Source organism: Engystomops pustulosus, chromosome 8 (genome assembly GCF_040894005.1).
Source record: "Engystomops pustulosus chromosome 8, aEngPut4.maternal, whole genome shotgun sequence".
Classification (NCBI taxonomy): Eukaryota; Metazoa; Chordata; class Amphibia; order Anura; family Leptodactylidae; genus Engystomops; species Engystomops pustulosus.
In genome coordinates this window covers 120,249,083-120,264,498 of record NC_092418.1, presented here as the reverse complement: position 1 = coordinate 120,264,498, position 15,416 = coordinate 120,249,083, and the positions used below count along the sequence as shown (strand labels likewise).

The 15,416-nt window shown below is 44.4% G+C and overlaps 1 pseudogene; it reads left to right on the top strand.

The window, feature by feature from the left end:
• The first annotated feature begins 5,537 nt into the window (after positions 1-5,537).
• LOC140075963 (uncharacterized) overlaps positions 5,538-15,416 on the top strand; it is a 290,951-nt pseudogene continuing 281,072 nt past the window's right edge.

Sequence of the window (15,416 nt, the reverse complement as noted above, 5' to 3'; positions counted from 1 at the left end):
AGTGATCACATGTTCATATGATAGTATTGAAAGAAAAAAAATGAAAAAAAACACGTAAAATAAAAATTATTAAAATGTATCAAAAGCCCCTAACACATATAAAACAATAAATAATTAAAAAAAGTGGAAAAAGTAAAAAAAAAACACAACATATTTCATATCACCGCATCCTAAAATTCCCAATCTACAAAAATGTAGAAATGCTTATTGTAAAAATCGCAATGCCCCGAAAATCTTAGCAATAAAATTAGCCCATCCCGGATTAAAAGACATTTTAGCCGACTCTGTACTCCTAAGCATGAAAAAGTTATTGGAGTCAGAATATGGTAAAAGTAATAATTTATTTGGTACAACAAGTTTTAATTTTTGGTAAAATCTACTAACACCTAATAAAACCTAATAATAACACCTATGTAAATTTAGTATCTCTGTGATCATATGGAACCAAAGAATATATTACAGATATAGACGTAAAAGAGAGTGGTTTCTTGTCATTTTTACAGCATTTCAAATTGTATTTTCACTTCCCAGTACACAGCGTAGAATATAAAATACCGTAACTAGAAAGTACAATTTGTTACGCAGAAAATAAGCCCTCATACAGCTCTGTACACAGAAAAATAAAAAAGTTATTGATTTTTGAAAGTGGGTAGCGATAAATAGAAAGTGATATGGAAAAAGCCCATCATTGACAAGGGGTTAAAATCCCCCCTATGCTACAAGATAAAATGTTAACAAACTCTCTGGGTGGTTAGAGATGAGCGATCATACTGGTCCGAGCTTGATGCTCGTTCGAGCATTAGCGTACTCGCAACTGCTCGGTGCTTGGACGAGTATTTCGCCAGCTAGAGAAAATTTTTGGCGGCCAGAAACAGAGCCAATCGCAAGCCAGGAGACTCTGCACTCCACCCAGCATGACGTGGTACCCTTACACGTCGATAGCAGTGGTTGGCTGGCCAGATCAGGTGACCCTGGAATAGACTAGCCCCTGCCCGCGCTGCTCGCATCATTCTCTGTCTGGATGCCGCTAGGGAGAGAGCTGCTGCTGGTCAGGGAAAGCGTTAGGGTGTTCTATTAGAATAGTGTTAGGCAGGAGTGAGTCTACAAGAACCCAACAGCCCTTCTTAGGGCTACAATAACGTTATATATATATTTTTTTTATTTGCTTGTGCTGGGCTTGCTGGCACTAGTAGTGCAGCTAGTACCATATTGTGACGAATTTGCAGGGAGACTTGATGGATTAGTGACACACATATCCATTTTAATCAGCTAAGTGGGACAATTTATTGGGGGTTTGATAGAATTAGGCAGAGTCTGCCAATTTTTTTTTTTTTCAAAAGACACCTATTAATCAGTAAATGCAGTTACTTTTGCACCACAATGGGGCACATTTACTAAGGGTCCGAATCGTGTTTTTCCACCGGGTTTCCCTAATTTTTGTAATATTGCCCCAGGATTTTGGCGCACGCGATCGAATTGTGGCGCATCGGCGCCGGCTTTCACGCGACAGACATCGGGGGCGTGTCCGTCGGAAAACCCGAGAGGATTCGATAAACCCACAGAATTTTTTAAAAATTTGTGTCGCAAAAATAGCACTCACATACACCGAGACGGAGAAGGTGAATTCCGGCGGACTTCAGCGCAGCAGCGACACCTACTGGAGATCGGGCGCATGACCTTAGTGAATCCCGGCAGAACCCAAATCAGCATCGTAGAATGTGCCGCTGGATTGCGACTGGACCAGGTAAGTAAATCTGCCCCAATATGTTGTAGAAATCAATGACAATAGGCTCATTTACTTACCCGGTCCAGTCGCGATTCTGCGGCTCGTTTTCCGACGAGGATTCGGGTTCTGCTTGGATTCACTAACCTTGTGCGGCCGATATCCAGTAGGTGTCACTGCTGCACCGAGGTCCGCTGGAGTTCACCTTCTTCTTCATGATGCATGTAAGTGCTTGATCTTGCGACACTTTTGGTTTTTTAACCCCTTAAGGACGCATGGTTTTTCCGCTCATTTCTCGCTCTCCAACTTCAAAAATCCATAACTTTTTCATTTTTACGTGTACAGACCTGTGTGAGGGCTTATTTTGTGCGTAACAAATTTTAATTTCCTGTAATGTTATTTATTTTAACATGCTGTGTACTGCGAAGCTGGAAAAAAATCTCAAATGTGGGGGGAAAAAAACGCACATGCATCACGTTCTTGTGGGCTCAGTTTTTACGACTTTGACTGTGCGCTCAAAGTAACACATCAGCTTTATTCTTTGGTTCGGTGCAATCGCGGTGATGTCAAATTTATATAGGTTTTATTGCGATTTAATACATTTTCAAAAATTAAACGAATGTGTACAAGAAAGAAAAAATTTTTTTTGCCATTTTCTGACGCTAATAACTTTTTCATACTTCGCTGCATCATTTTTTTGCGAAATGAGCCGACGTTTTCATTGCTACCATTTTGAGGTCTGTGCGACATTATGATCACTTATTATTCCATTTTCTATGTGATGTAAAAAGGTGTAAAAGTCGCATTTCGGAAATTTGGGTGCCATTTCCCGTCTTGGAGGTCACCACTGGCCGTAACCGTTTTTATATTTTGATAGATTGGGCATTTTGGGACGCGGCGATGCCTAATATGTTTGTGTTTTTTACTGTTTATTATGTTTTATATCAGTTCTAGGGAAAAGGGGGGTGATTAGAATTTTTAATATTTTATTTATTTATAAAGATGTCCTTTGCTGGCAGCAACGGAAAGGTTAATAGCCGCGATCGGTTCAAGCACCGACCGCGGTTATTAGCGTCAGGGGTTTGCTGCAATATGCAACAACCCGCACCCTTGCATTAAGAGGACTCAGCCCATGAGCCCTCTTCATACATACCATGCACCTCTGCGCCGTAGAGCTACGGCACAGAGCGTTAAGGGGTTAAATTCTGTGTTTTTTCTGAATCCATCAAGTTGTCCGAAATCCAATTGTGTGCGCCAAAATCCTGGCGCAAAACGGAAAGATTCGGGAAACCCGACGAAAGTGCAGCCGCGGAACCCTTAGTAAATGAGCCCCAATGTTTTTATTTATTAGAATTCTCATTATTATTGTTATTTAGTTATACATGTAATTTAGTTACACACCTGAAACATGTGTCTCAATGAGTTGTGCAAGTTATTAGACCTGCTTTGCCTTGTGTAAACCTGAGTTACAAAATGTGCCAAAAATATAGGTCTATGATGTAAATAAATGGTGACCGATGAAACAGAGGCAATGCACACAATAGGACCTTAGATGATAAGGCAAAAAACAAACTTTTTGTGGTGCAAAACCTTGTAAATTATGATATTCTTCTGCTCCATGAAGCCATTTCCAGGACAGGGCAGTCACATGGTCATTGGAGACGCCTTGTCTGCGTGGATTTGCATTCCCTATTGTTCAGGATGTGGAATCAGTAGGGAATCACAAAGAGGTATTTCACATGGTAAAGATTTGTAAATGAAGTTATCTAGTTTCATCAGAAAGACACACCCTGGCCTCCTTTCTGTGGTGGGAAGGGATGATAAACCCATAACAAAGGAGAACAATCAAAGTGCCATAAACCATCAGCCTGGCTGATAAGGAAGTGGGACCAACACCCTTCATTTACATGGGGGAGGTTGTTGGGACAAAAGGGGGAAGACCAAGGGGTATAAGAGACCCAAGCACAACTCACATGGGAGAACTTCTTGGTGGAAGATCTTACTGGAGGAGCTTAGACTGAGAGACTGAGACACAGAATGGAGAGAGAACAGGTCCAGATATGTGCAGAGGAGGGAGCCTGGGAAGGAGGAAATGACACTGGTGCCAAGGAACCCCAGAATGGTGAGTACTGACAGCCATTGCCTCCTAGAACTCTGTCCCATTCTTTCTGCCTATATCCACTTCACCCAAGTGGTAGATATGTAAATGTGTAATATGTATCTATCCTATAGTGTGTATTGATGTGTAGTGTACATGTCATGGATGTAAACATATATGTATTTCTGTATATATGAATATATTCTTTACAATGTTGTATAACAGCATATTCCTCTATGCTGTTCCATAATAACATAGGATTAGGGTTGGTTTGGAAGCATTTTGATTGATATGTGCCCTTTGAAAAACACTTGCACAACACCTGTAAATGGGGACATAGTTATACGCACATACAGTGCAGCTGAATAATACTCTATGGAAAACATGTGGCACTTGTTACTGAACATCTGCTTTTCATTGTGTGTTCACATTTTGTAGTTAAATGCATCTCAACTGCATTGTCATCCGTTCTGATGTGGTTTTAGGTGCATTTTCTTAAATTAACCAATGAAAGTCATTAACAACAATGTGGAGGTATAGGGGTGCAGGAATATAGAGGTATAGGGGTGCAGGAATATAGAGGTATGGGGGTGCAGGAATGTAGAGGTATAGGGGTGCAGGGATGTAGAGGTATAGGGGTGCAGGAATATAGAGGTATAGGGGTGCAGGGATGTAGAGGTATAGGGGTGCAGGGATGTAGAGGTATAGGGGTGCAGGGATGTAGAGGTTTAGGGGTGCAGGAATATAGAGGTATAGGGGTGCAGGGATGTAGAGGTATAGGCAGGCAGATGTATGAGGGAGGAGGGATGTAGAGGTATGGGGATGCAGGAATCGAAGGGATAGGGGTGCAGGGATATAAATATATAGAGGTGCAGCTATATAGGGGTGCAGCTATGTATAGGTATAAGGGAGTAAGGATGCCGTGCAGGGATGCAGAAAAGTAGTGGTACAGGTAAATAGGGGGGCAGGAATATAGAGGTATAGGGTGCAGGAATGTAAAGGTGCAGATATGGTGGGGAATAGTAAGCAGAGATGTAGGAACATAAAGCATGAGATATGAACAAAAAAGGGTCAGTCATCTTTAATCTGGAAATTTGTGTGTCTACTTTTGTTATATCAGCCAGCTGAGTCAGTGTTTAATTTTTAAAGATGTACAAAGGTTGCAATCTCTTCTGCAAACTCTTCTGCCTGAGTCAACTCGGCACTGGATAACATTTGGGAAATATTTGTGACTTTTTTCTGTGATTTGCCTCAGATTTGTGGATTTCCATATGTCTACATTTGGAAATAGAAATAGAAATATCAGGCACAACACTGAGAAACTCTGGAGTGGCACATTTTGTTGGTGAGTTTTAATGAGAATTCACACAGGAGAGAAGCTGTTTTTGTGTTAAGAATGTGGCAAATATCTGAAAGTGAAATCATAAATGATAATAAATAAGACAATTTAGCAATGTATGTAGACATTTTTATAAATATGTATATATTTTAAAATGTTATTAACTTTGTAATTAATTATCCTGTTATTCCTGGCAGATAACGTTACTTGTGGCTCTGAGGAACATCTGATATCTTCCGATATTAAAGCTGATGATTGTGGGATCACACAAGATACAAATAAAGAACCCAACAGCAGAAAGGATTCCCCCTCAGACCTTCACCGCAACAATCTATCATCTGATCCTATTACATTGGGCATCTATTCTAATACGTCACATTCTAAAAGTCAGATAAGAAGTCACCGAAGACAGACTGGACCTCCTGGAGATACCACTAAGGAGAAGACTCTTTCATGTTGTGAATGTGGCAAATGTTTTCCTTCTAAATCCAAGCTCCTTGCACATATGAGAATTCACACAGGCGAGATGCCATTTTCATGTTTAGAATGTGGCAAATGTTTTATTCAAAAATCAAGTCTTGTTATACATGAGAGAATTCACACAGGGGAGAAGCCATTTTCATGCTCAGAATGTGGAAAATGTTTCATTCAAAAGTCATATCTTGTTAAACATAAAATAATTCACACAGGGGAGAAGCCATTTTCATGTTCAGAATGTGGAAAATGTTTTATTCAAAGAACAAAGCTTGTTAGACATGCGAGAATTCACACAGGAGAGAAGCCATTTTCATGCTCAGAATGTGGAAAATGTTTTACTAATAAATTTGTTCTTCTTAAACATGAGAGAATTCACACAGGGGAGAGGCCGTTTTCATGTTCAGAATGTGCCAAATGTTTTATTCATAAATCAGATCTTGTTTTACATGAGAGAACTCACACAGGAGATAAGCTGTTTTCATGTTCAGAATGTGGCAAATGTTTTATTCATAAATCAGATCTTGTGTTACATGAGAGATTTCATACAGGGGAGAAGCCATTTTCATGCTTAGAATGTGGGAAATGTTTTAGTAGGAAATCACATCTTGTTGTACATGAGAGAATTCACACAGGGGAGAAGCCGTTTTCATGTTCAGAATGTGGCAAATGTTTCATTGGAAAATCAGCCCTTGTCGTACATCAGAGAATTCACACAGGGGAGAAACCGTTTTCTTGTTCACATTGTGGCAAATGTTTTGCTCAGAAATCACAACTGTACAAACATCAGAATATTCATACAAGAAAGTAAGCATCTTATACGGAAACTGTCTTCATGAAGGGCATTTTCCAGAAGTGGTGATGCTGGTAATGCTCAATATAAATAATTTTTTGTTTTAAACAGTTTTACTTCTTTACAATCCTTTAGTTAATCCACTGTTTAGTTTTGTTAATCCTTTTCTGAGTCCCAGGGGGTGGGGGTTGGGGGGTCACTTTAAATGTAAATGGTCATCTGCATAATTGCATCTCTCCTCCCTTAGCATCGCTCCTCACTCCTCCTCAGACCATCACCTCCCACATCCTTTCTCTCCTCCTCCCCCTGTAGACAACTGTTTACACTTGAAGTTCTCCCACTCATCACCTTTAATGTTTAGAATGTGACAAACATTTTACTTTGATGAACAAATTTTGACATATGAGAGAAGCCACAAGCGGAGAAGCCATATTTATATCAAACATCTGCATTTGTAATTGAGTTTGATGATGAATTGTATGAAATGTATTAACCAATAAACTTCACAATAAATTACAGAACTTGTACAATTATATAACACAATCAGAAAAGGAGAGAAAAATGTGGAGGAGCTCGGATAAAGGAGCAGCTGATGTTTTAACCTAGTAAGGACATTGTGTTCTTACAGTGGGATTTTTGTTCAAAATAGGTTCATATGTCAGTTCCGATCCGGCTGTTAACCTGTTCTATCCCGCAGTCAATGCACTGACCTCGGGATCTATGTACCTGCGTAGGGAGGGTTCCCTCCTTCTCCTCCTGGCCTCAAATCCGGGCAGCCGGGGACCTAATGAAGGTCCCCAGGTCTGCCGTCGGCACATCATGCCTGCTCGGTCCAACCCCTATGTTGATGCATCGGCTGACACTTCTAATGCCATTCAAAACATGTTTATTGCAGTGCATTAGTATGAACCAGTGATCACATGATCACTAGGTCATATGACAGTATTGAAAGAAAAAAAATGCAAAAAAACCACATAAAATAAAAATAAAAATTATTAAAATGTATCAAAAGCCCCTAACACATATAAAACAATAAATAATAAAAAAAGTGGAAAAAGTAAAAAAAAACCACAACATATTTCGTATCACCGCATCCTAAAATTCCCAATCTACAAAAATGTAGAAATGCTTATTGTAAAAATCGCAATGCCCCGAAAATCTTAGAATTAAAAACATTAGCCCATACCGGATTAAAAGACATTTTAGCCGACTCTGTACTCCTAAGCATGAAAAAGTTATTGGAGTCAGAATATGGTAAAAGTAATCATTTATTTGGTATAACAAGTTTTAATTTTTGGTAAAATCTACTAACACCTAATAAAACCTAATAATAACACCTATGTAAATTTAGTATCTCTGTGATCATATGGAACCAAAGAATATATTACAGATATAGACGTAAAAGAGAGCACGCAAGAAAATGGCGTACAGCATTTCAAATTGTATTTTCACTTCCCAGTACACAGCATGGAATATAAAATACCGTAACTACGAAGTACAATTTGTTACGCAGAAAATAAGCCCTCATACAGCTCTGTACACGGAAAAATAAAAAAGTTATTGATTTTTGAAAGTGGGTAGCGATAAATAGAAAATAATATGGAAAAAGACCATCAGTAACAAGGGGTTAAAATTCCCCCTATACTACAAGATAAAATGTTAACAAACTCTCTGGGTGGTTAGAGATGAGCGATCATACTGGACCGAGCTTGATGCTCGTTCGAGCATTAGCGTACTCGCAACTGCTCGGTGCTTGGACGAGTATTTCGCCAGCTAGAGAAAATTTTTGGCGGCCAGAAACAGAGCCAATCACAAGCCAGGAGACTCTGCACTCCACCCAGCATGACGTGGTACCCTTACACGTCGATAGCAGTGGTTGGCTGGCAAGATCAGGTGACCCTGAAATAGACTAGCCCCTACCCGCGCTGCTCGCATCATTCTCTGTCTGGATGCCGCTAGGGAGAGAGCTGCTGCTGGTCAGGGAAAGCGTTAGGGTGTTCTATTAGAATAGTGTTAGGCAGGAGTGATTCTACAAGAACCCAACAGCCCTTCTTAGGGCTACAATAACGTTATATATATTTTTTTTTTTATTTGCTTGTGACTGGGCTTGCTGGCACTAGTAGTGCAGCTAGTACCATATTGTGACGAATTTGCAGGGAGACTTGATGGATTAGTGACACACATATCCATTTTAAACAGCTAAGTGGGACAATTTATTGGGGGTTTGATAGAATTAGGCAGAGTCTGCCAATTTTTTTTTTTCAAAAGTGAAAGTCACAGCACAAAATCCTTTTGTGTGTTGTCAGTGGTACAAATGCAATTTCATCTAGCTTAGTCTGCCTGCTACTGTTTAGCAGCTGGTCTCCAGAAATCCCAATCCACATTCTCTCTGCCGGTGAAGCGTACTGTACATCACGTGTGGCGTAATCTAATACGGTTTTTCGTTCACATTAGTACCGGGACATTCAGCAATCCGCATTTCAGTTTGCTTTCTGATTGCTTCTGCGTGTTTCGTTCATAATTAAGTAAAAGAAAAAAACAAAAAAAAGTTTAAAAAAAGAAAAGACAAAAAATGTTTTTTCTCTTTTAATTTTTTTTGGGGTGGGAAATCTCTGTTATAGCAAACAAATTTTGTCTACTGTAGTTGAACGGTTGTGCCTGCTACTGTTTAGCAAGCTGGTCTCCAGAAATCCCAATCCACATTCTCTCTGCCGGTGAAGCGTACTGTACATCACGTGTGGCGTAATCTAATACGTTTTTTTGTAGACTGTTATTGGGAAAATGTTAAAACTGAGGGCTAAAGGTAGAGGACAGGGATGAGGGCATGGGCGTGGGCATCCAATTACTGCAGGGGTCAGAGGCCGTGGTCCTGGGCGGGGTGAGACACTACCTGCTGATGAGGGAGCAGGGGAACGCCGCAGAGCTACACTCCCTGGCTTCATATCTCAACTTACTGGGACTCGTGGTTGAGCACTGTTGAGGCCACAACAGTGCGACCAGGTGATGTTGTGGATTGCAGACAATGCTTCAAGTCATTTGTCCACGCAGTCCACCCACGTTACTCAAGTGAGCACTCCTCCAGCTCCTCCACCTCAACCTCCTTCCCCCCAGTCAGCCCCCTCCCAGGAAAATTTGGAATTTGAACCGGCATACTCTGAGGAACTGTTTTCTGGACCCTTCCCAGAGTCACAAACCACTTCTCAGGTTGCTGCTGAGCTCTTTCCAATGGTCGCAGGCTGTGGGTGATGATGACATTATTGACGTAGTGGAAGAAGTGTGTAAAGAGGTGTTGGACGATGAGGAGACACTGTTGTCAGACAGTGGTGAAGTTGTTGTCAGGACAGGAAGTCTGAGGGGGCAGCAGACTGAGGGATCGGTGGATGATGAGGTGACAGACCTAAGCTGGGTTGATAGGCCAGGTGAAGACAGTGCTTCTGAGACGGAGGCAAGTCCTATAGCAGAACAGGTTTGAAGAGGCAGTGGTGGGGCCAGACGGAGAGGCAGGGCCAGAGCTGGTGCATCAGCGCCAAATGTTTCATGTAGTGAAGCTCCCGTGGCAAGGGCTATATTTTCTCAAGTCTGGAGGTTCTTTAAAGAAACAGCGGATGACCTGTAATGTTGCAGGGGAGATGACAGACAACGTGCTGAATATAACAATAAACTTTACTGAACTAGTAATAAATACAGAAAATGTCCATATAATGCACATAGTAATGCAGATGGATTTCCTTTAGCCTCACTGCAGGAATGGGGGTCTTTCTTCAGCCGCACGCCTGCGGGATGGGAGACTCCCTCTCCGTCCACGCTGTCCTAAGACCTCACCTGCAGACTGTCCTTTTCTGGTGCTCACCACCAGAGTTCTGGGCACAGAACTCTCTCTCCTTAGTACCAAGTAGGGGCTTATATCTTAGCCAGGAGCACACAGGCACAGCACCACTTCTGCCTCTTATCAGCTCCTCTGACCTCTCACCCTGAATCACTTCCTTTTCCTGCTCCTTGCAGAATCTCCTCTTCTGTACCCTGGTGCCATCTACTGGACAAAGATCCACACTGCAGCCCCTTGTTACACCTCTTCCCCAGGGTTTAAGGGTTGCCGTCCCGACAACCTGAGTTTGCACAACATAATCCTCAAATCGAGTTGGCATCCTGCCAAAGTTGGAGCGTTGAGAGTGTCGTAGTGGGGTAGCTTCCTCCACTGTAGTACTCTCTCTGTCTTCTCCCATCTCTGCGAGGGGCACATTCGTCCTGGGTTCCAGTGGTCGTTGACCAGCCATTGGGTGAAGCCACCACTCCTCATCAATAATCGCGGTAGCTGGAGGCTGCGGGACACTTTCGTTGGTAACAGGGGGTCTAGTAACAAAGGCACATGGCCTCAATAAATTCCGATGCACCATCCTTGTGGGTCCCTGCTTCCCTTCTTGTCTCACCTCGAATACCGGCATGTGTGGGTTTGGCTGCCGAACAACTTCATATGCTTGTGGTTCCCACCGCCAACACAGCTTTCCTCTCCTCTGGGCAGTTTTGTTTCTCACCATCACATGGTCTCCAATCTGCAAGGGTAGTTCTCTCAGCTTTCGATTCACTACCAGATCACGGGGGCCCAAACGGTGGGCAACCAGGTTATACACGTCCTGTATTCTTTTACGATGATCTCCCATCCATGTCTGAGGAGTCCATTCTTCCACTTCATGTTCATTTGGGACCATCATGAGGCTGAAGGGACATCGACCATTTCTCCCAAACATTAGCAAGAAAGGCGAATATCCTGTAGTAGAGTGCACTGTATTATTGTAGACCCATGCTAGCTCAGCCACAAAGTCAGGCCACCTTTCCCTCTTTTCCTCTTCTAGGGTTCGCAGCAATTGCAGCAAAGTTCTATTCATGCGCTCACAAGCACCATTACCTTGTGGGTGATAAGGGGTGGTCCGTGTCTTTTTAATCTGGTAAAGTCGGCACAGCTCTTCAATGACTTGTCCTTCAAAACAGGCTCCTTGATCAGAGTGCAGTTGGTTGGGACATCCATACACCAGAATAAAGTTCTTCCATAAAGCCAAGGCGGCAGTTTCCGCCGTTTGATCACGTGTAGGGACAGCAACTGCAAACTTGGTAAAGTGATCAACGATGACCAACAAGTATTTGAACCCTCGCACAGATTCTGCCACAGTGAGGTAGTCCATCATCACAAGCTTTAATGGATAACAAGTTTGGATGTTTCTTACTGGTGCCTGTTGCTCTGATGCTCGAGCAAGTCCACAATTCCAGCATCTGTTACAAATATCCTCAGTTAGTCTCCTCAAGCTGGAGTGGAAATAATACCTTTGTAGCCACTCAAAAGTTTTGGAAGAACCAAAGTGTCCTTTTTTCTCATGCATCCACAGTACTATTCCCTCCACCTCCTTAGAAGGCACCACCACTTGCCAGGTCGGGCCTATCTCTGAGGGGAGATGCACTTGCCTGTAGAGTTCCCCTGGCACTGACTTTCAGCCTCTCTCTCTCTGCTGCCAGAGCCTCTTCCCATCCGGTGAAAGGGCATCTCGCTCACCTGGTGTAGGACCATGTCCCATCTGTAGCCAATCTCGCACTTTTCGTATCTGGAGATCAACCCAAAATTCTGCCTGACACAGCTCGTTTGATAAGGGGACCATGTATGGAGGCAGTGAACTAGTAGTAGATTAAAGGTGCTGCAGTTAAAACTATGTTAGTTGGATCTTGGGATGGAGCTGGCGCTCCGCTGCCAGGCGAGCTTTCGCCAATCCAAGCCCCTGTCTCTAGGCTACTCCCCAAACAGCACTTCTAAGAACCTTTTGTATAAGATCAAGTGTAGTAGCGTTCTTATAAGTTTGGGATATGGCGGGTGAGGGGAATGTAAACAGATGCGCAAGAAGCGCTGAAATAATATCCGTAAATGGTAAAAGTTTGCCAGTATATTTTGTGGATTACACAGCAGTGTAATCAACAGATGCGCAAGAAGCGCTGAAATAATATCGGTTAATCATTAAAGTTTGCCAGTATATTTTGTGGATAACACAGCAGGGTGGCGACAAAGTTAACAACTTTGATGTGGAATCCATGAAAACAACCCAAATTTCTGCCTGACACACCTCGTTTGATAAGGGGACGATGTATGGAGGCAGCTATATGGACGACTTTTGGAGGTAGCAATGGAGACAACGTGTGGAGGCTGTTATGGAGACAATTTAATTTGGATAGTGCCTGTATGTGGCAGTCCAAAAAAGTTTTCAAACCAGAGGAGCAGGTAGGTGGCCCTCCAGAAAAATGGAATAGATTGAGTGCCTGTATGTGGCAGTCCAAAAAAGTTTTCAAACGAGAGGAGCAGGTAGGTGGCCCTCCAGAAAAATTGAATAGATTGAGTGCCTGTATGTGGCAGTCCAAAAAAGTTTTCAAACCAGAGGAGCAGGTAGGTGGCCCTCCAGAAAAATTGAATAGATTGAGTGCCTGTATGTGGCACTCCCAAAAATTGTTTAAAACAGAGGACCGGGTAGGTGGCCCTCCAGAAAAATTAAATGCATAAAGTACTATAGCTAGAGCCAGTGGGCCCTGTAAAAAAATAGCCAGTTTCCTCTGCTTTAGTGTACAAAGAGGAGGAGAAGGAGGAAAATGAGGAGGAGGAGTGCATAAATTATTCAGGTTGAGCTTCCTTCACCTGGTGGAGATTGGAAATTATGAGAAATCCAGGCTTTATTCATCTTAATAAGCGTCAGCCTGTCAGCGCTGTCAGTCGACAGGCGTGTACGCTTATCGGTGATGATGCCACCAGCTGCACTGAAAACCCGCTCGGACAACACGCTAGCGGCAGGGCAGGCAAGAACCTCCAAGGCGTACAGCGCCAGTTCGTGCCACATGTCCAGCTTTGAAACCCAGTAGTTGTAGGGAGCTGTGTGATCATTTAGGACGATGGTATGGTCAGCTACGTACTCCCTCACCATCTTTCTGTAAAGATCAGCCCTACTCTGCCGAGACTGGGGACAGGTGACAGTGTCTTGCTGGGGTGACATAAAGCTGGCAAAAGCCTTGTAAAGCGTACCCTTGCCAGTGCTGGACAAGCTGCCTGCTCGCCTACTCTCCCTCGCTACTTGTCCCGCAGAACTACGCACTCTGCCGCTAGCGCTGTCAGAAGGGAAATACTGTTTCAGCTTGTGCACCAGGGCCTGCTGGTATTCATGCATTCTCACACTCCTTTTCTCTCCAGGGATGAGAGTGGAAAAATTTTGCTTGTACCGTGGGTCCAGGAGAGTGAATACCCAGTTATCGGTGCAGGAATAAATTCTTTGAACGCGAGGGTCACTGGATAGGCAGCCTAGCATGAAATCTGCCATATGCGGCAGAGTACCAACGCGCAAGAATTCACTCCCCTCACTGTCCTGACTGTCCATTTCCTCCTCCTCCAACTCCTCTTCTTCTGCCCATACACGCTGAACAGTGAAGGACTGAACAATGGTCCCCTCTTGTGTCTCGCCAACATTCTCCTCCTCTTCCTCCTCATCCTCCTCCACCTCCTCCGATATGCGCTGAGAAACAGACCTGAGGGTGCTTTGGCTATCAACAAGGGAATCTTCTTCCCCCGTCTCTTGTGACGAGCGCAAAGCTTCCGACTTCATGCTGATCAGAGAGTTTTTCAACAGGCCAAGCAGCGGGATGGTGAGGCTGATGATGGCGGCATCGCCACTGACCATCTGTGTTGACTCCTCGAAGTTACTCAGCACCTGACAGATATCAGACATCCACGTCCACTCCTCATTGTAGACTTGAGGAAGCTGACTGACCTGACTACCAGTTCTGGTGGAAGTTGACATCTGGCAGTCTACAATCGCTCTGCGCTGCTGGTAAACTCTGGATAACATGGTTAATGTTGAATTCCACCTCGTGAGCACGTCGCACAACAGTCGGTGAGCGGGCAGTTGGAGGCGGCGCTGCGCTGCCCTGAGAGTGGCAGCATCTGTGCTGGACTTCCTGAAATGCGCACAGATGCGGCGCACCTTCGTGAGCAAATCAGACAGATTGGGGTATGTCTTGAGGAAACGCTGAACTATCAGATTTAACACATGGGCCAGGCATGGCACATGTGTCAGTCTGCCGAGTTGCAGAGCCGCCACCAGGTTACGGCCATTGTCACACACAACCATGCCTGGCTTCAGGTTCAGCGGTGCCAGCCACAGATCAGTCTGCGCCGTGATGCCCTGTAATAGTTCTTGGGCGGTGTGCCTTTTATCGCCTAGGCTCAGCAGTTTGAGCACCGCCTGCTGTCGCTTAGCGCCGGCACTGCTGCTGTGCCTAGAGCTAGCGACTGATGGCGCCATGCCCACGGATGGTAGTTCGGAGGAGGAGGTGGAGGAGGGGTGGGAGGAGGAGGAGGCATAGTAGGCCTGAAAGACCTGGACCGAGGTAGGCCCCGCAATCCTCGGCGTCAGCAGTATATGACCAGCCGCAGGGTCAGACTCGGTCCCAGCCTCCACCAAGTTAACCCAATGTGCCGTCAGCGATATATAGTGGCCCTGCCCGGCAGCACTCGTCCACGTGTCCGTGGTCAGGTGGACCTTGTCAGAAACGGCGTTGGTCAGGGCACGGATTATGTTGTCTGACACGTGCTGGTGCAGGGCTGGGACGGCACATCGGGAAAAGTAGTGGCGGCTCGGGACCGAATACCGAGGGGCGGCCGCCGCCATGAGGTTGCGAAAGGCCTCGGTCTCTACTAGCCTATAGGGCAGCATCTCCAGGCTAAGCAATCTGGAGATGTGGACATTAAGGGCTTGGGCGTGCGGGTGGGTTGCACTATATTTCCTTTTCCGCTCCAGCGTCTGGGGTATGGAGAGCTGAACGCTGGTGGAAGCTGTGGAGGATCGTGGAGGCGACGATGGGGTTTTTGTGCCAGGGTCCTGGGCAGGGGGCTGACTATCAGCTGACACAGGGGAAGGAGCAGTGGTGTGCACGGCCGGAGGTGAACGGGCTTGGTGCCACTGAGTGGGGTGTT